This window comes from Tachypleus tridentatus, chromosome 1 (assembly GCF_004210375.1).
Source record: "Tachypleus tridentatus isolate NWPU-2018 chromosome 1, ASM421037v1, whole genome shotgun sequence".
Classification (NCBI taxonomy): domain Eukaryota; kingdom Metazoa; phylum Arthropoda; class Merostomata; order Xiphosura; family Limulidae; genus Tachypleus; species Tachypleus tridentatus.
Window position 1 is genome coordinate 170851338 of NC_134825.1, and position 13948 is coordinate 170865285.

General features: G+C 35.8%; 1 protein-coding gene across 13 annotated transcripts in view; it reads right to left on the reverse strand.

Annotated features, from left to right (window-relative positions):
• The window catches only part of LOC143230198 (uncharacterized), a 96301-nt gene that overhangs the window by 62290 nt on the left and 20063 nt on the right, over positions 1–13948 (reverse strand). The window lies entirely within an intron of this gene.

The window sequence follows — 13948 nt, forward strand, 5'->3', positions numbered from 1 at the left end:
TAAAATTCGTGACAGAAAACACGTTAACGCTACCAGATCAAAGTTTATGGGGCATGTGCCCTCAATGTCCACGTTGTTCTGTTGCACATAAATGACAAACGTGTGTTCTTGCATACCATAAGTCACTAATACGTATTTATGGAAACACGTACCTAAATCCACTGAAGCAGCCTCACGTAGTGATATATACTACTCTCATCACATTTCAAAGCTGGATGACAGAATATGATAATACTCTCAACATACTTCCAAAACGGATGACAGAATATGATACTACTCTCACCATACTTCCAAGATGGATGACAAAATATGATAATACTCTCACCATACTTCCAAGATGGATGACAGAATATGATACTACTCTCACCATACTTCCAAGATGGATGACAGAATATGATACTGCTCTCACCATACTTCCAAGACGGATGACAGAATATGATACTGCTCTCACCATACTTCCAAGACAGATGACAGAATATGATAATACTCTCACCATACTTCCAAGACGGATGACAGAATATGATAATACTCTCACCATACTTCCAAGATGGATGACAGAATATGATACTGCTCTCACCATACTTCCAAGATGGATGACAGAATATGATAACACTCTCACCATACTTCCAAGATGGATGACAGAATATGATACTACTCTCACCATACTTCCAAGATGGATGACAGAATATGATACTGCTCTCACCATACTTCCAAGATGGATGACAGAATATGATACTACTCTCACCATACTTCCAAGATGGATGACAGAATATGATACTGCTCTCACCATACTTCCAAGATGGATGACAGAATATGATACTACTCTCACCATACTTCCAAGATGGATGACAGAATATGATACTACTCTCACCATACTTCCAAGATGGATGACAGAATATGATACTGCTCTCACCATACTTCCAAGATGGATGACAGAATATGATACTACTTTCACCATACTTCCAAGATGGATGACAGAATATGATACTGCTCTCACCATACTTCCAAGACGGATGACAGAATATGATAATACTCTCACAATACTTCCAAGACGAATGACAGAATATGATAATACTCTCACCATACTTCCAAGACGGATGACAGAATATGATAATACTCTCACCATACTTCCAAGATGGATGACAGAATATGATACTGCTCTCACCATACTTCCAAGATGGATGACAGAATATGATAATGCTCTCACCATACTTCCAAGATGGATGACAGAATATGATAATACTCTCACCATACTTCCAAGACGGATGACAGAATATGATACAACTCTCACCCCATTTCAAGGATGGAAGACATATAATACCACTCCCATCACATTTCAAAGATGGAGGACATAATATGATGCTCTTTCACCATTCTTCATGGGTGGAAGACAAAATAATGTGCCAAACATAGTAGCAGGTTGTTATCATCAGTGCATCAATGGTCTTCACCTCTTTTCAAGGCACCATTGAAACCAGTGTCTTGCACATACAACAGTAATGAGTGGCTTGAGAGATGCATACTGTTCATGAAACTGAACATAACAAAGAACACGAACAGTCAGGTTAGTGTGCTACATTAATGTGATAAGTAGTACTTAAAACATTCTATTCATTATTCATACATCCAATCAAACCCTTCCTTGAAATTCCATGTAACTTCTATCATGGTACCTTAACTTTAACTTCAGATAACTAAAAGATACAACTCTATCATTTAAATAGTCTAAACAAGAAAGCATGATAAATACATGTTCATGTTTAGCACAGACAGGCCCATTGCCATCAAAGGTATGATACTTCAATAATTTCCGAATAAACAGTACATGCATGAGAATGCTATCAATATTATGTGACCGAAAAAAGATAAATTTTAATATATTACAAAATTTACCTCAATATATACGTGTGTGTATAACAGAGAAGGCTCACAAAACGTGTGTAGTTAAATTAATATTTTTATTACAACAGTACTTCTTTAAATAATTCTAGCATGATACAAATTCTTATCACAGGCACCGAAATTTACAAGTCCACTTATCTTATGTGACCTTTATTAATTCCAGCCAATGTTTGATAAAGAGACAAATCAACATTTTCAACTTGAATGTATTTTTTGCTGTAGCTAGGGTTAAAGTTTATCATACTGAATACTACCAATAAATAAATTTATAATGTTATTCTCTGACATAACTTTTTTAAAACCTTTATAAGATTTAATGTGTTGTTGTAGGAAATGTATACACAAGTATATTTACATCAACCTTTTGTCTGGATCCACTGAAATGAAGTGCACATGCATTTAGATGGTAAGGTGCATCTAAACGAACAAACCAAAACCTGAGCACTATTACAGATGTATATGCACTTGATAATACAGCTGTGTATTCGATTCACTGTACACAAGACCCACATACCATATTAAATTATTATGTCTTGGTGTTTATTACTTCCCCCATATAAACGTGTAACAAACTTACTAAAATCAATGCCATTTAACTTCAGAGAAAAACCAAAACAACTGAATTTCCAATGAAACAAAACAGGCATGTGAAATAAATGTAAACAATCACAATTAAATAAATGTGAAAAATGTATGACTTAAAGCATAACCCTAAACAAGTACATACAACATCAAAAGTAATGGAAAAGTACATCTTTATGAAAAACATGTTTCACTTGGAACTATTTGAAGTGTAGTCCCACCTTTGGCAATAATCTATCACTACATTATCTGGAATATCTGTTACATAAATGGAAACTACGTAAATTCATGATTAGTGAAAGGCCACATTAGGGCATGAAAAATTACTTCCCTTATACATGATTGTAAAAGACGCCTATAAAAACTGCAAAACACAAAATGTGAAACTATAATCTGTGATGACGAGAAAACCCACTTGTAGAGAAAATTACATATTTAAAAACGAGTAGAGAAGGCACTACCACATTTCACTCCTCTACTAGTGCTTTCTCTACCCATACCAGTCGCTTTTAAATATACAAAATGTGAAACTGTCCATTTTCAAGTGTCTCCACCTGGGCTCAACAAACCTTCATGCCAAATTTGGTAAAGATAAATGAACAGGGGGAAAATTAATGGTACAACAAGCAAAACTTCCATAAAAACTGAAACATTGAAAATGTGTGCATATCTACCCAAGAACTCAATAAACATCTATACAAATTTGGTGAAGGTCCATCCACACCCTGCAAAGTAGTTACATGAACACACAACAGACAGCACTATTATATTTATATAGACAAGTAGTTACATGGACATACAACAGACAGCACTATTATATTTATATAGACAAGTAGTTACATGGACATACAACAGACAGCACTATTATATTTATATAGACAAGTAGTTACATGGACACACAACAGACAGCACTATTATATTTATATAGACAAGTAGTTACATGAACACACAACAGACAGCACTATTATATTTATATAGACAAGTAGTTACATGGACAGACAACAGACAGCACTATTATATTTATAGACAAGTAGTTACACGGATATACAACAGACAGCACTGTTATATTTATACAGACAAGTAGTTACACGGATATACAACAGACAGCACTGTTATATTTATATAGATAAGTAGTTACATGGACATACAATATACAGTACTGTTATATTCATATAGATAAGTAGTTACATGGACATACAACATACAGTACTGTTATGTTTATATAGATAAGTAGTTACATGGACATACAACATACAGTACTGTTATGTTTATATAGATAAGTAGTTACATGGACATACAACGGACAGTACTGTTATATTTATATAGATAAGTAGTTACATGGACATACAATATATAGTACTGTTATATTCATATAGATAAATAGTCACATGGACATACAATATACAGTACTATTATATTTATATAGACAAGTAGTTACACGGATATACAACAGACAGTACTATTATATTTATACAGACAAGTAGTTACACGGATATACAACAGACAGCACTATTATATTTATATAGACAAGTAGTTACATGGACATACAACAGACAGCACTATTATATTTATATAGACAAGTAGTTACACAGATATACAACAGACAGCACTATTATATTTATATAGACAAGTAGTTACATGGACATACAACAGACAGCACTATTATATTTATATAGACAAGTAGTTACATGGACATACAACAGACAGCACTATTATATTTATATAGACAAGTAGTTACATGGACATACAACATATTATATTTATATAGACAAGTAGTTACATGGACAAAAAACATGCAATGCTGTTATATTTATATAAATGCTTGCTAACAATAGTGGAACATATATGGTGAAACACTATTCCAACAGCAACGTTCCCCGGCTTTGTCTCTCTCCTCTGAGGAATCGTTTAGAAAACGTTCGAGAATGGTCCATTTAACCTTCACACAGAGCTCTGAGATAGACAATAAAAAAGAAATACTGAACGTCAGCCGTTTCGCAACATGCCATTATACTGTTGACGTCAAGCTAGTTACAGTTCTTCAAAATATACTTCCTGATACGAAACAGGCAGGAACGATCTGAACATCACACAATGACGAGGAATTTATGGCTTTTCATAACAACCGTGTGCGTGGAACAATTCCAAACCAGCTGTAACAGACCAATCAAAACCCAAATGGTTAGGGCGCTTGACTCGTAATCTCAGAGTCGCGGATTCGAATCCCCGTTACACCAAACGGGTTCGTCCTTTCAGCCGTAGGAACGTTATAATGTGACAGTCATTCCCACTATTCGTTGGTAAAAGAGTAGCCCAAGAGTTGGCGGTGGGTGATGATGACTAACTGCCTTCCCTTTAGCCTTACACTGTTGAATTAGGGATGGCTAGAGCAGATAACCTTCGTGTAGATTTGCGCGAAACTGTAAGACAAACAAACAAACAAATCAAATTCAGCCCTCTGTGAGTTAAGAGTGAAATCCTTCAAAGAAAAATTTCACGTTTAAAGATTCGCAGAGGACGTGTTTTTATCTGTAGCCTATCACTTTAGTTTACCACGTGTGCTAAACGAACCACTTCGGGAATAAACTTTTGGGGGTGCGAGGTAACATTTGTTTTGGCCACCTTCACCTTTATTCTTAGATAAATAATTACTGTGAGGGGTGCGAGAACATGTTAAAATTTTTTAGGAGTGCGGGGCATAAAAAAGGTTGGGAACCACTGTGTTAGACGAACAATTTTTGGAATGACTTTTGGCTACTGAGACGAGAACAATTAATGAACCTTGAAAGAGAAACACGTGATAACAAATTGGAGCATTACCGAAGGTTACAGCGAATTTCTAACTATTAGTCTGTTTGTTTTTGGTTTTAATTTCGCGCAAAGCTACACGTGGGCTACCTGCGCTAGCCGTCCCTAAGTTAGCAGTGTTAGACTCGAGGAAAGCAACTAGTCATCGCCTCCGACCACCAACTCTTGGGCTACTCTTTTACCAACGAATAGTGGGATTAACCGAAGTTTATAACGCTCCTACGGCTGAGAGGGCGAGCATGCTTGTTGTGACAGAGGTGATCAGTTACCAGCTTCTTGTCTTTACTAGTTTATGATGATTGGAAAGTCTTGTCCTCTACAAGGTACCATTCCCAGGAGAATACTGACATTAAACACAACCACAAAAACTTTAATAAACGTTTTACAAAACTGAAGTAATTTTTTAAAATAAATAATTCAAATCAAATACACGAAACTTTTTCAAGCCTAACTGTTCGTAATTAATACATGAATACATTTAACCCAGTGAAGAATCGAAGTGTTAAAAGTAATAACAATGAAGCGCTATACAATCATGTGCTCGTTATCATCCGACTATAGAATTTCCGGCATTATCAATCGCTGTAGAAAAGGTTTCCAGACAGTATCGTAGAGTATAGTAGTATCTTACCACTATCCTTGAGTCAATACCTTTCTAACTAGCATCCCTGAGTCAGTTACTTTCTTACCACTATCCCTTTCTAACCAGCATCCCTGAATCTGGAACTTTCTAACTAGCATCCTTGAGTCAATTACTTTCCAACTGGAATTCTTGAGTCAGTTAATTTCTAACCAACATCCTTGAGTCAATAACCGTTCAGCTAGCATTCCTGAGTCAGTTACTTTCTAACCAACATCCTTAAGTCAATAACTTTTAGCTAGCATCTCTTTACAGCTAATATAACTGAGTCAGTTACATTCAAACTTTCACCTTTGATATAGTTAATGTTGGGAAATTATCTGTTATTAATTAATGACTTTTCTTATTTCTTCAAGAATAACTTTTAAATAAATTGGCTTAATCATCGATTAGGTAATAACAATCGCTAGGTCTCCTATCCAATCACCGGTTAGGAAATAACAATCAGTAGCACTCATGTCTGTTCATCAGTTAGGAAATAATCACTACATCTCATGTCCAATCAAACACAATGGGTAGTTGTAGTTGATGCAGTGTATCAGCAGCAGTTCACCGAAAATAAATAGCATTTATTTCAGGTGTTCTCGACATACGATCGTAATAACCTATTCTACGTACAGTTTTTAGAGTTCATATATTCCATACTGATTTTTTAGATAGCCACGACGTCAACTTGTGTATTATTTTATTTTACATATATTTCTTTTTGTTGCTGTTGTTACTTTATGTAAAGTTACATTAGTGATACCCGCTCATCGTATTGAACTGACAAACAAACACCCACTGCCAACCCTTGAGCCACTCTTATCTGACCAAATAACAGGAACTGACCGTCCCTCTCACAGCTCGTCAACACCTCCAGGGTATGGAGAGCGATTTTATTAATTCCGAGGATGTCAACAGAAAAACGCACACTAAGCCACGCCCATCCCATTCACGAGAGAGCAGTTGTATTACGCCATAACGAACAAACTTTTTTTATCGTTGTCATGGTTACTTTACCACACAAAAATCTCTCAATGTCATGTCCGAGCAGAAGTCAACGGTGGTGGTCTTTCCTTCCACTGATTCTCAGCTTTCGTTCCTTTCAGTACTTCTGCTTCCCTCGTGTTTATCCATTCAGTGACATGTAAATCAGTCTATTTGCTTATTTTATCTTCATTTTTTCCAGTTAATACTTTTATCTCGTCTTTTGTCGTAATGTATCCAACTAACTGAAGTTGTCTTCTAATGACTGTCATCGTACTTTTGTGTCTTCCTTCTGTCATCGTGATTCGTCCAAGATATTCTGGACATTCTTTTGTAAAACTCAGCTACTTCATTGTTTAGAATTGAGTACAAAGCTATACAATGGACTGGCTATCTGTGTTCTGCCCACCACGGGTATCGAAACCAGGTTTCTAACGTTGGAAGTCCTAAGACACTCCGCTGTGCCACTGGGGAACAAGTTGCCTGGAGTCTTGCTTTTCAGAGTTGGAGAAACTGTACAACAATCAGTTAAGCCTAATTACTTATGGATTACTATTTTTTAACTTCAGTTACTAAGCGCTAATTGCTTTTTGTCCCTATGTTTCGGCGACTAAAGTCCTGCTGTCTAGAAGGAAGGTCCGAGTAGTACGAATATTTTTACTCAGTTTCAAATACGTTACTAAAGTCGTCCCTCTTACGGTACAAATCGACACCATTCGTTAGCTCTGATTCTCCAAATTCAACTTTGAAGGTTCAAACCTTTAATAACGTTAACATCGAAACACCTCCACAATGCCACGAGAACACAAAACCATCAATAAGAAAACTCTTATACGTACTTCCGATTATATCTAATGTAGTCACGTGACTGAGAGCCACTTCCGATTACAATCTCCGAGTGCTACCTCTCACACACCTGTTTCCTATTTTCGAACTAACCCTGCTTTAATGATTGAAAACTCGGAAAATTAAGGTTCGATTTTCGTAAAGAATTCCTAATAGAACTGTGAATTACATACATCACAAGCGAGAAGTATTAATAAAAAAAACACTGACATCAAAGATTAAGTATTACAACATGTTGTATAAACTAAGACATCTTAATTCATTTTCTCACTCATGCAACATGACGCTATCCTTTTCGTTGTTGTTGTTGTTTCGTATGTATTTTACAACACGTAGTTTCTTGAGAAAGCAATTTACATTTGATGAGATAATATACATTTAATAAGACGAAAGATTGCTGTGTAAAAAATATCCAGTTAGATTGGACGAAATCTTGCCAATGTACAAAACCACTATAATCTTCAGTACAGGTAGAAATGCATCCGCAAAAATAGTTAAACATTAACAAATTCAGGAAAGAAATAAGATCGTTTACGTCTGCAGTTACATCTTTACGAATTAAGAGAATACACTTGCTTATTTTTGTTACTAACAGCATGGAGTTCTTTGGCTTCGCGGGTATGGAGGGGACGGCGTGCGTCCTTCACCGACAATATCAAGAGAAAACGTTTAAATGGGTAAGAAACCTAATAGAGCAAGGGATTTTAAAATCTGTCTGGGCCACCCAAGATTCCCTGCCAGTTTCATGGTGACCAGAGTTCGAGGACTAACAGACACAAGCCAGTTTATAGTATCAAGGGTCATAAAATGGTGACTCCACTAAATTAGAAATCCACAAGACCAAATAAAAAACTTGTGAAGACAGGAACTCCTAGACTTACACAAAAGCAAGAACATATAATATCAGATCAGTACAAAAACACAGAAGAAAAGTAAAGTTAGAAAATATAATAATTGTTGATGTCACAATAAAATAGCAAGTGATGTTTTAGATTGTTTAACTGAGCCACAGTTTCTATAAACAATATTAAACTCCATTTAAAGCACAGTCAGATAATCCAGTGTCTTATATCTCGGAACGTTTCTAATGTGCTACATTCTTGCAATGTGTGGAAGTAACAACCAAACCTACTCAATCGTTTTAGGTCGCAAAACACCTGTTCCCGACAACCTGTTTGTTATTAACTTCAACATCAAACTTATTCTGTGGCCATGCTAACAGGAGAACCAGGAAGAAGTTGATGAAATTGTTAATAGTTTTCACTTCTCCTGCTTGTGATAATCTGGTTCTTTTTTATTACGTCACCATGTAATCAATCAGATGAAATAGCATTGAAAAACCTGGACGTCAAACAAGGATTCTTGGGAAATTTCTCAGTTGGTGCAAATTTATAGGAATCCCATGAGAAAGAGAACATATATATACACACATAGTTTGGTAAGAAATGTGTGTGAACATAATTTTAAGTTAAAAAATACATCTCTTAATAATCCCCAGTCATAACCACTTTATCAAGTAAATGTTTGTCAATTTTTTCAAGAAAAAAATCGTTCATATTCGACTCAGTAACTACATCACCTCCCGAGTGGAACCACTGGCTCATAATTTGTTTTTCTTTATGGATGAAAAGAAAAAAAAAGAAATTACTGCCACATTGTTCGTGGCAACAAACGTTGTCACAATACTACAGATATCCAGGTATACGATAGATATATACACGTAAAAAAGACCAGTGCAATACGAATGTTTCTTACGTGTTTTGGTCTTATGTCACAAATGCAGCTGTAATTACATAAAAAATATACAGGTAGAAAGCTATGTACAACCTAAGTCATTTGTTTGTTAACATTACTGTATTTCTAAGCTGTCGGTCTCTCGATATTTTTTGCCGAAAATGAGCATTTTGGTTTCGAACATGGTTTTGATAACTATATAATTACAGTACATCTTCAAAAATGTGAAACGTGCAAGTCATGTCTCTCAAAAATCGCCCCCTTAAAATGTTTGTTTGTTTTGAATTTCGCGCAAAGCTACACGAGGCCTACTTGCGCTAACCGTCCCTAATTTAGCAATGTAAGACTAGAGGGAAGGCAACTAGTCATCACCACTCACCGCCAACTTTTGGGCTACTCTTCACCAACGCCCCCACGACTGAAAGGGCGAGCATCTTTGGTGCGAAGGAGATTCGAACCCGCGACCCTCAGATTACTAGTCGAGTGCCTTAACCACCTGGCCATGGCAGACCCTAAAAATGTGTATATTAATTGTACACTGGTTCATTTCCGTTATAAAAAGTTGCCATGTTTACACCTGATAACTATAATGATTTTGCGCGCGCAAGCATGAGAGCGTCTTGCGTTAAGTTTTATACGATTTTGTAATCACCTTACACACTATTTTGTTGGAAAAAATTCTCATCGATTTTACTTTTCATGTAAACTTCTAAAACAATATTCAAATAATCTAACGTTGCAAAAAACGCAAAATACAACTTCTAAACGTAATACGTAAAATTTACATTAAAAGCTTTACAACCGTGTTAGTATTTTAAAAAAAAATTAGCTTTGCATTACCTGACCAGCAAATTTCTTTTAGTTGTGACCTCTAAACCTTTACTTTCAGCACAACAAACCTTAAGACCTGTACGTTTGGGACAGAAACCTCAAAATGAGACCCATAAGTAATTACTAATAAGAACTTACAAGTGAAATTAAAGTGAATAATAATGTGTTATCCTGAAATTGACCAATTAAACAAAAATACCACATACGTATAACTTCAATCTTTAAAGTTATGTAAAATATGAAGAGTGAGGGAGGGAAGGTATGGAAATAAAAGATGTTATCAGAGAGAGACACAAGTTTAAAAATTAACTGAATATATAAAATGCCTATTGATGAAGTTTTTTGCTACATACCCTGTAATTTCCAAGCTGACCAATCACATCTTCTTTCATGATTTCATGGTACATCGCATCCTTTGTTTCGTAACGTCTTGCCCTTCAATATTTTAGAATCAAAAATCATTTGTGCGACGTGTTAAGGCTTACTGCTTTCAGTTACACAACTTACTGAGCTTGAAACACGTGTCTACAGAACACACTATACAGGCATACAGCACCGAAAACTTGACAAGATAAATGATGGGGCTTCTCTGACATACACCGAGTTGAAGTTACTGAGATTACAGAGGTAAACACTTGTACAAACGTAAAGTTGTTTGTTTTCACGTTTATCATTACTGAACAGCAATACAGAAACACAAAAAGAAGGAACAATAAATGTTGAAGAAGCGCATGGGCTTCCCCAAAAACTGTTGAAAGCACGTTATTCTACTGCAGGTAAAGGGTCGGTCACGTGATCAACTCAAGCTGTAGCGTAAAGTTCTGGATTTTCTTTGGGCGAATTATGTCAAAACAAATACATTACTGCAGAAAATAAAGCCAGTACAAGTAACATATTAGATGGCACACCACGCGCATACAGACAGACACGATACTGTATATCCTACAACACAACGAGAGGAAAGGGTTAAACACAAATACAGGATTTTTCAACCTCGAGAACTGCCACAACTGCTTGGCGTTCTCATGTCGTAAACGATTTCAAGGTTTTATTTTTTATATATAGAATGGGAAAAAATAATCCAAACGCATTTAGAAATGTTCGAGTTATTTTTCAATGACATATCTTCGTTAGAATGTTACTGTATAAAGAAACGTATCAGGAGTAAACGTAACAAAAACCTTTTGATATCCTGACCCTCATTAACTCATCGTATTAAGGTACAAAACTCCTGGCTTGCTAATTACTTGTAACACACGTTGTTACATATTAGGCTAATAACCTACAAACTGTTCTAATTATCAAGATTATAAGAACCGTACGCGAAATTATAATTATGAAGCTTAAACTATTATTCGATTTATCACTTGTCACTGAGTTTTGTTTGGAGATTTCCACCAGGTATTAGTAATCATGCACACGTGTAGGTCAAAAAGCACAAGCCATCTTATAGCTGTGGGCTGTATTTCAGAAGTTTTTATTTTTTTTAACTGTGAAACTATATTTATAAAATGCACTTCAAACAGGGTCCCCGAAAATGTACTCTTTCAAGAGTAAATAAGAACAAATTGAAGTAACAAAGAAGTTCATTTGTAATACTGTTTTGTAGCCTACAGAGTGCACAATGCTTCTCGCAATTTGTGGCATACATACGCTTTGCTGACGTCACAATAGTACAAACTGCAACATCAAGCGTCCCTTATATGACGTCATTTCAGAGTCTACTGATTGACAGATAATACACTACTGTATTGTGGTGCGAGTGGTTAAAACAGCAGCCACTCCAAGCGGCCTGATTCCGTACGGTGATGCAAGTGGTTAAAACAGGTGACCCCCTTTAGGGAAAACAAAGAGTTTGAAAACTAATTTATCATTCTGAATTATTCAGCACACAAACTGTTTAGCACGAAAACTACATAAAACTACATAAGAATCCCAATTAATACTAATAACATCAATGCTGCCCCACTCTGCATACCCTACGATGGTACCTCAACCATTTCTGTTTGTTAAAGAAATCCACACACATGATCCACAATTTTCACGGCATCCCTACCGTTTTAAACTAACACTGGCGTAGCCAACGGGAGAGTCAAAGGCCCCCCCAAATAGATCCCGGATGAAATGGTGTAAAAAAAAATAGATACGGCACACATACAAGCTTTTCAAATGTGCAATTTAGCAATTTCTGTTGGTGGTACTGTTTTTAATAATATTTTGCGAAAATTTCACAGCACCCCGGTAAAAAAAAACACTGCCCTATATAAACGCAGACTCACTGCTGTAAGTTAAAAACAACTTAAAAACACCGTACATATAATGTACAGTCCACCACAAATTGATTTTTTGATTGGACAATGCCCACAGTTACTGATGAGGGGTGGAATTCTCCGAAACCAGTATAACCCAATAACAAGTGGTGAATTAAAGGACATCTTTATTACAAGCTTTGTTTTTGCAACAATATCAATTATACATATTATTCAAACATTGTAGTAAGTAAAATAAATATTAGGGTGCCAAAACTTGGTACCAAAAAATAAATAAATAAGAAACGAAGCAATGCACATACACTTCAAATAAAATACAATAAGCCTGCACTCAAATGAAACCCCAAGTACAGGATGTCAGAGCACTTGTAATTTACTCTTAAACCCTAGATTTTTTGTTGTTGTTTCTCGTATTAATCGTTATATTAGGGTAGAAGTATATTCGCCCGCACTGATGTTGACAATTTGTGAAAGACCTGGGATTTTCTCTTAATTAAAAACAACATTTTATACAACAGAGGTCGCTGAAACTTTGACACAACATTTTCAATATATTTTACAATACGTTTTGAGAAGCAATGTTGGACTTGAAGAAAGGGGATCCCGCTATTTGTCTCGAAACACCATCATAGTATGATGTTAAAGACAAGATGTCCGACAGTAAATACCATCCAGATATCACAAAGTATACGAGTGAACCGAAATACCATCATAATATAATGTTAAAGACAAGATGTCCGACAGTAAATACCATCCAGATATCACAGAGTATACGAGTGAACAGAAACACCATCATAGATGATGTTAAAGACAAGATGTCCGACAGTAAATACCATCCAGATATCACAGAGTATACGAGTGAACCGAAACACCATCATAATATAATGTTAAAGACAAGATGTCCGACAGTAAATACCATCCAGATACCACAGAGTATACGAGTGAACCGAAACACCATCATAATATAATGTTAAAGACAAGATGTCCGACAGTAAATACCATCCAGATATCACAGAGTATACGAGTGAACCGAAACACCATCATAATATAATGTTAAAGACAAGATGTCCGACAGTAAATACCATCCAGATATCACAGAGTGTACGAGTGAACCGAAACACCATCATAATATAATGTTAAAGACAAGATGTCCGACAGTAAATACCATCCAGATATCACAGAGTGTACGAGTGAACCGAAACACCATCATAATATAATGTTAAAGACAAGATGTCCGACAGTAAATACCATCCAGATATCAGAGTATACGAGTGAACCGAAACACCATCATAATATAATGTTAAAGACAAGATGTCCGACAGTAAATACCATCCAGATATCACAGAGTGTACGAGTGAACCAAAAC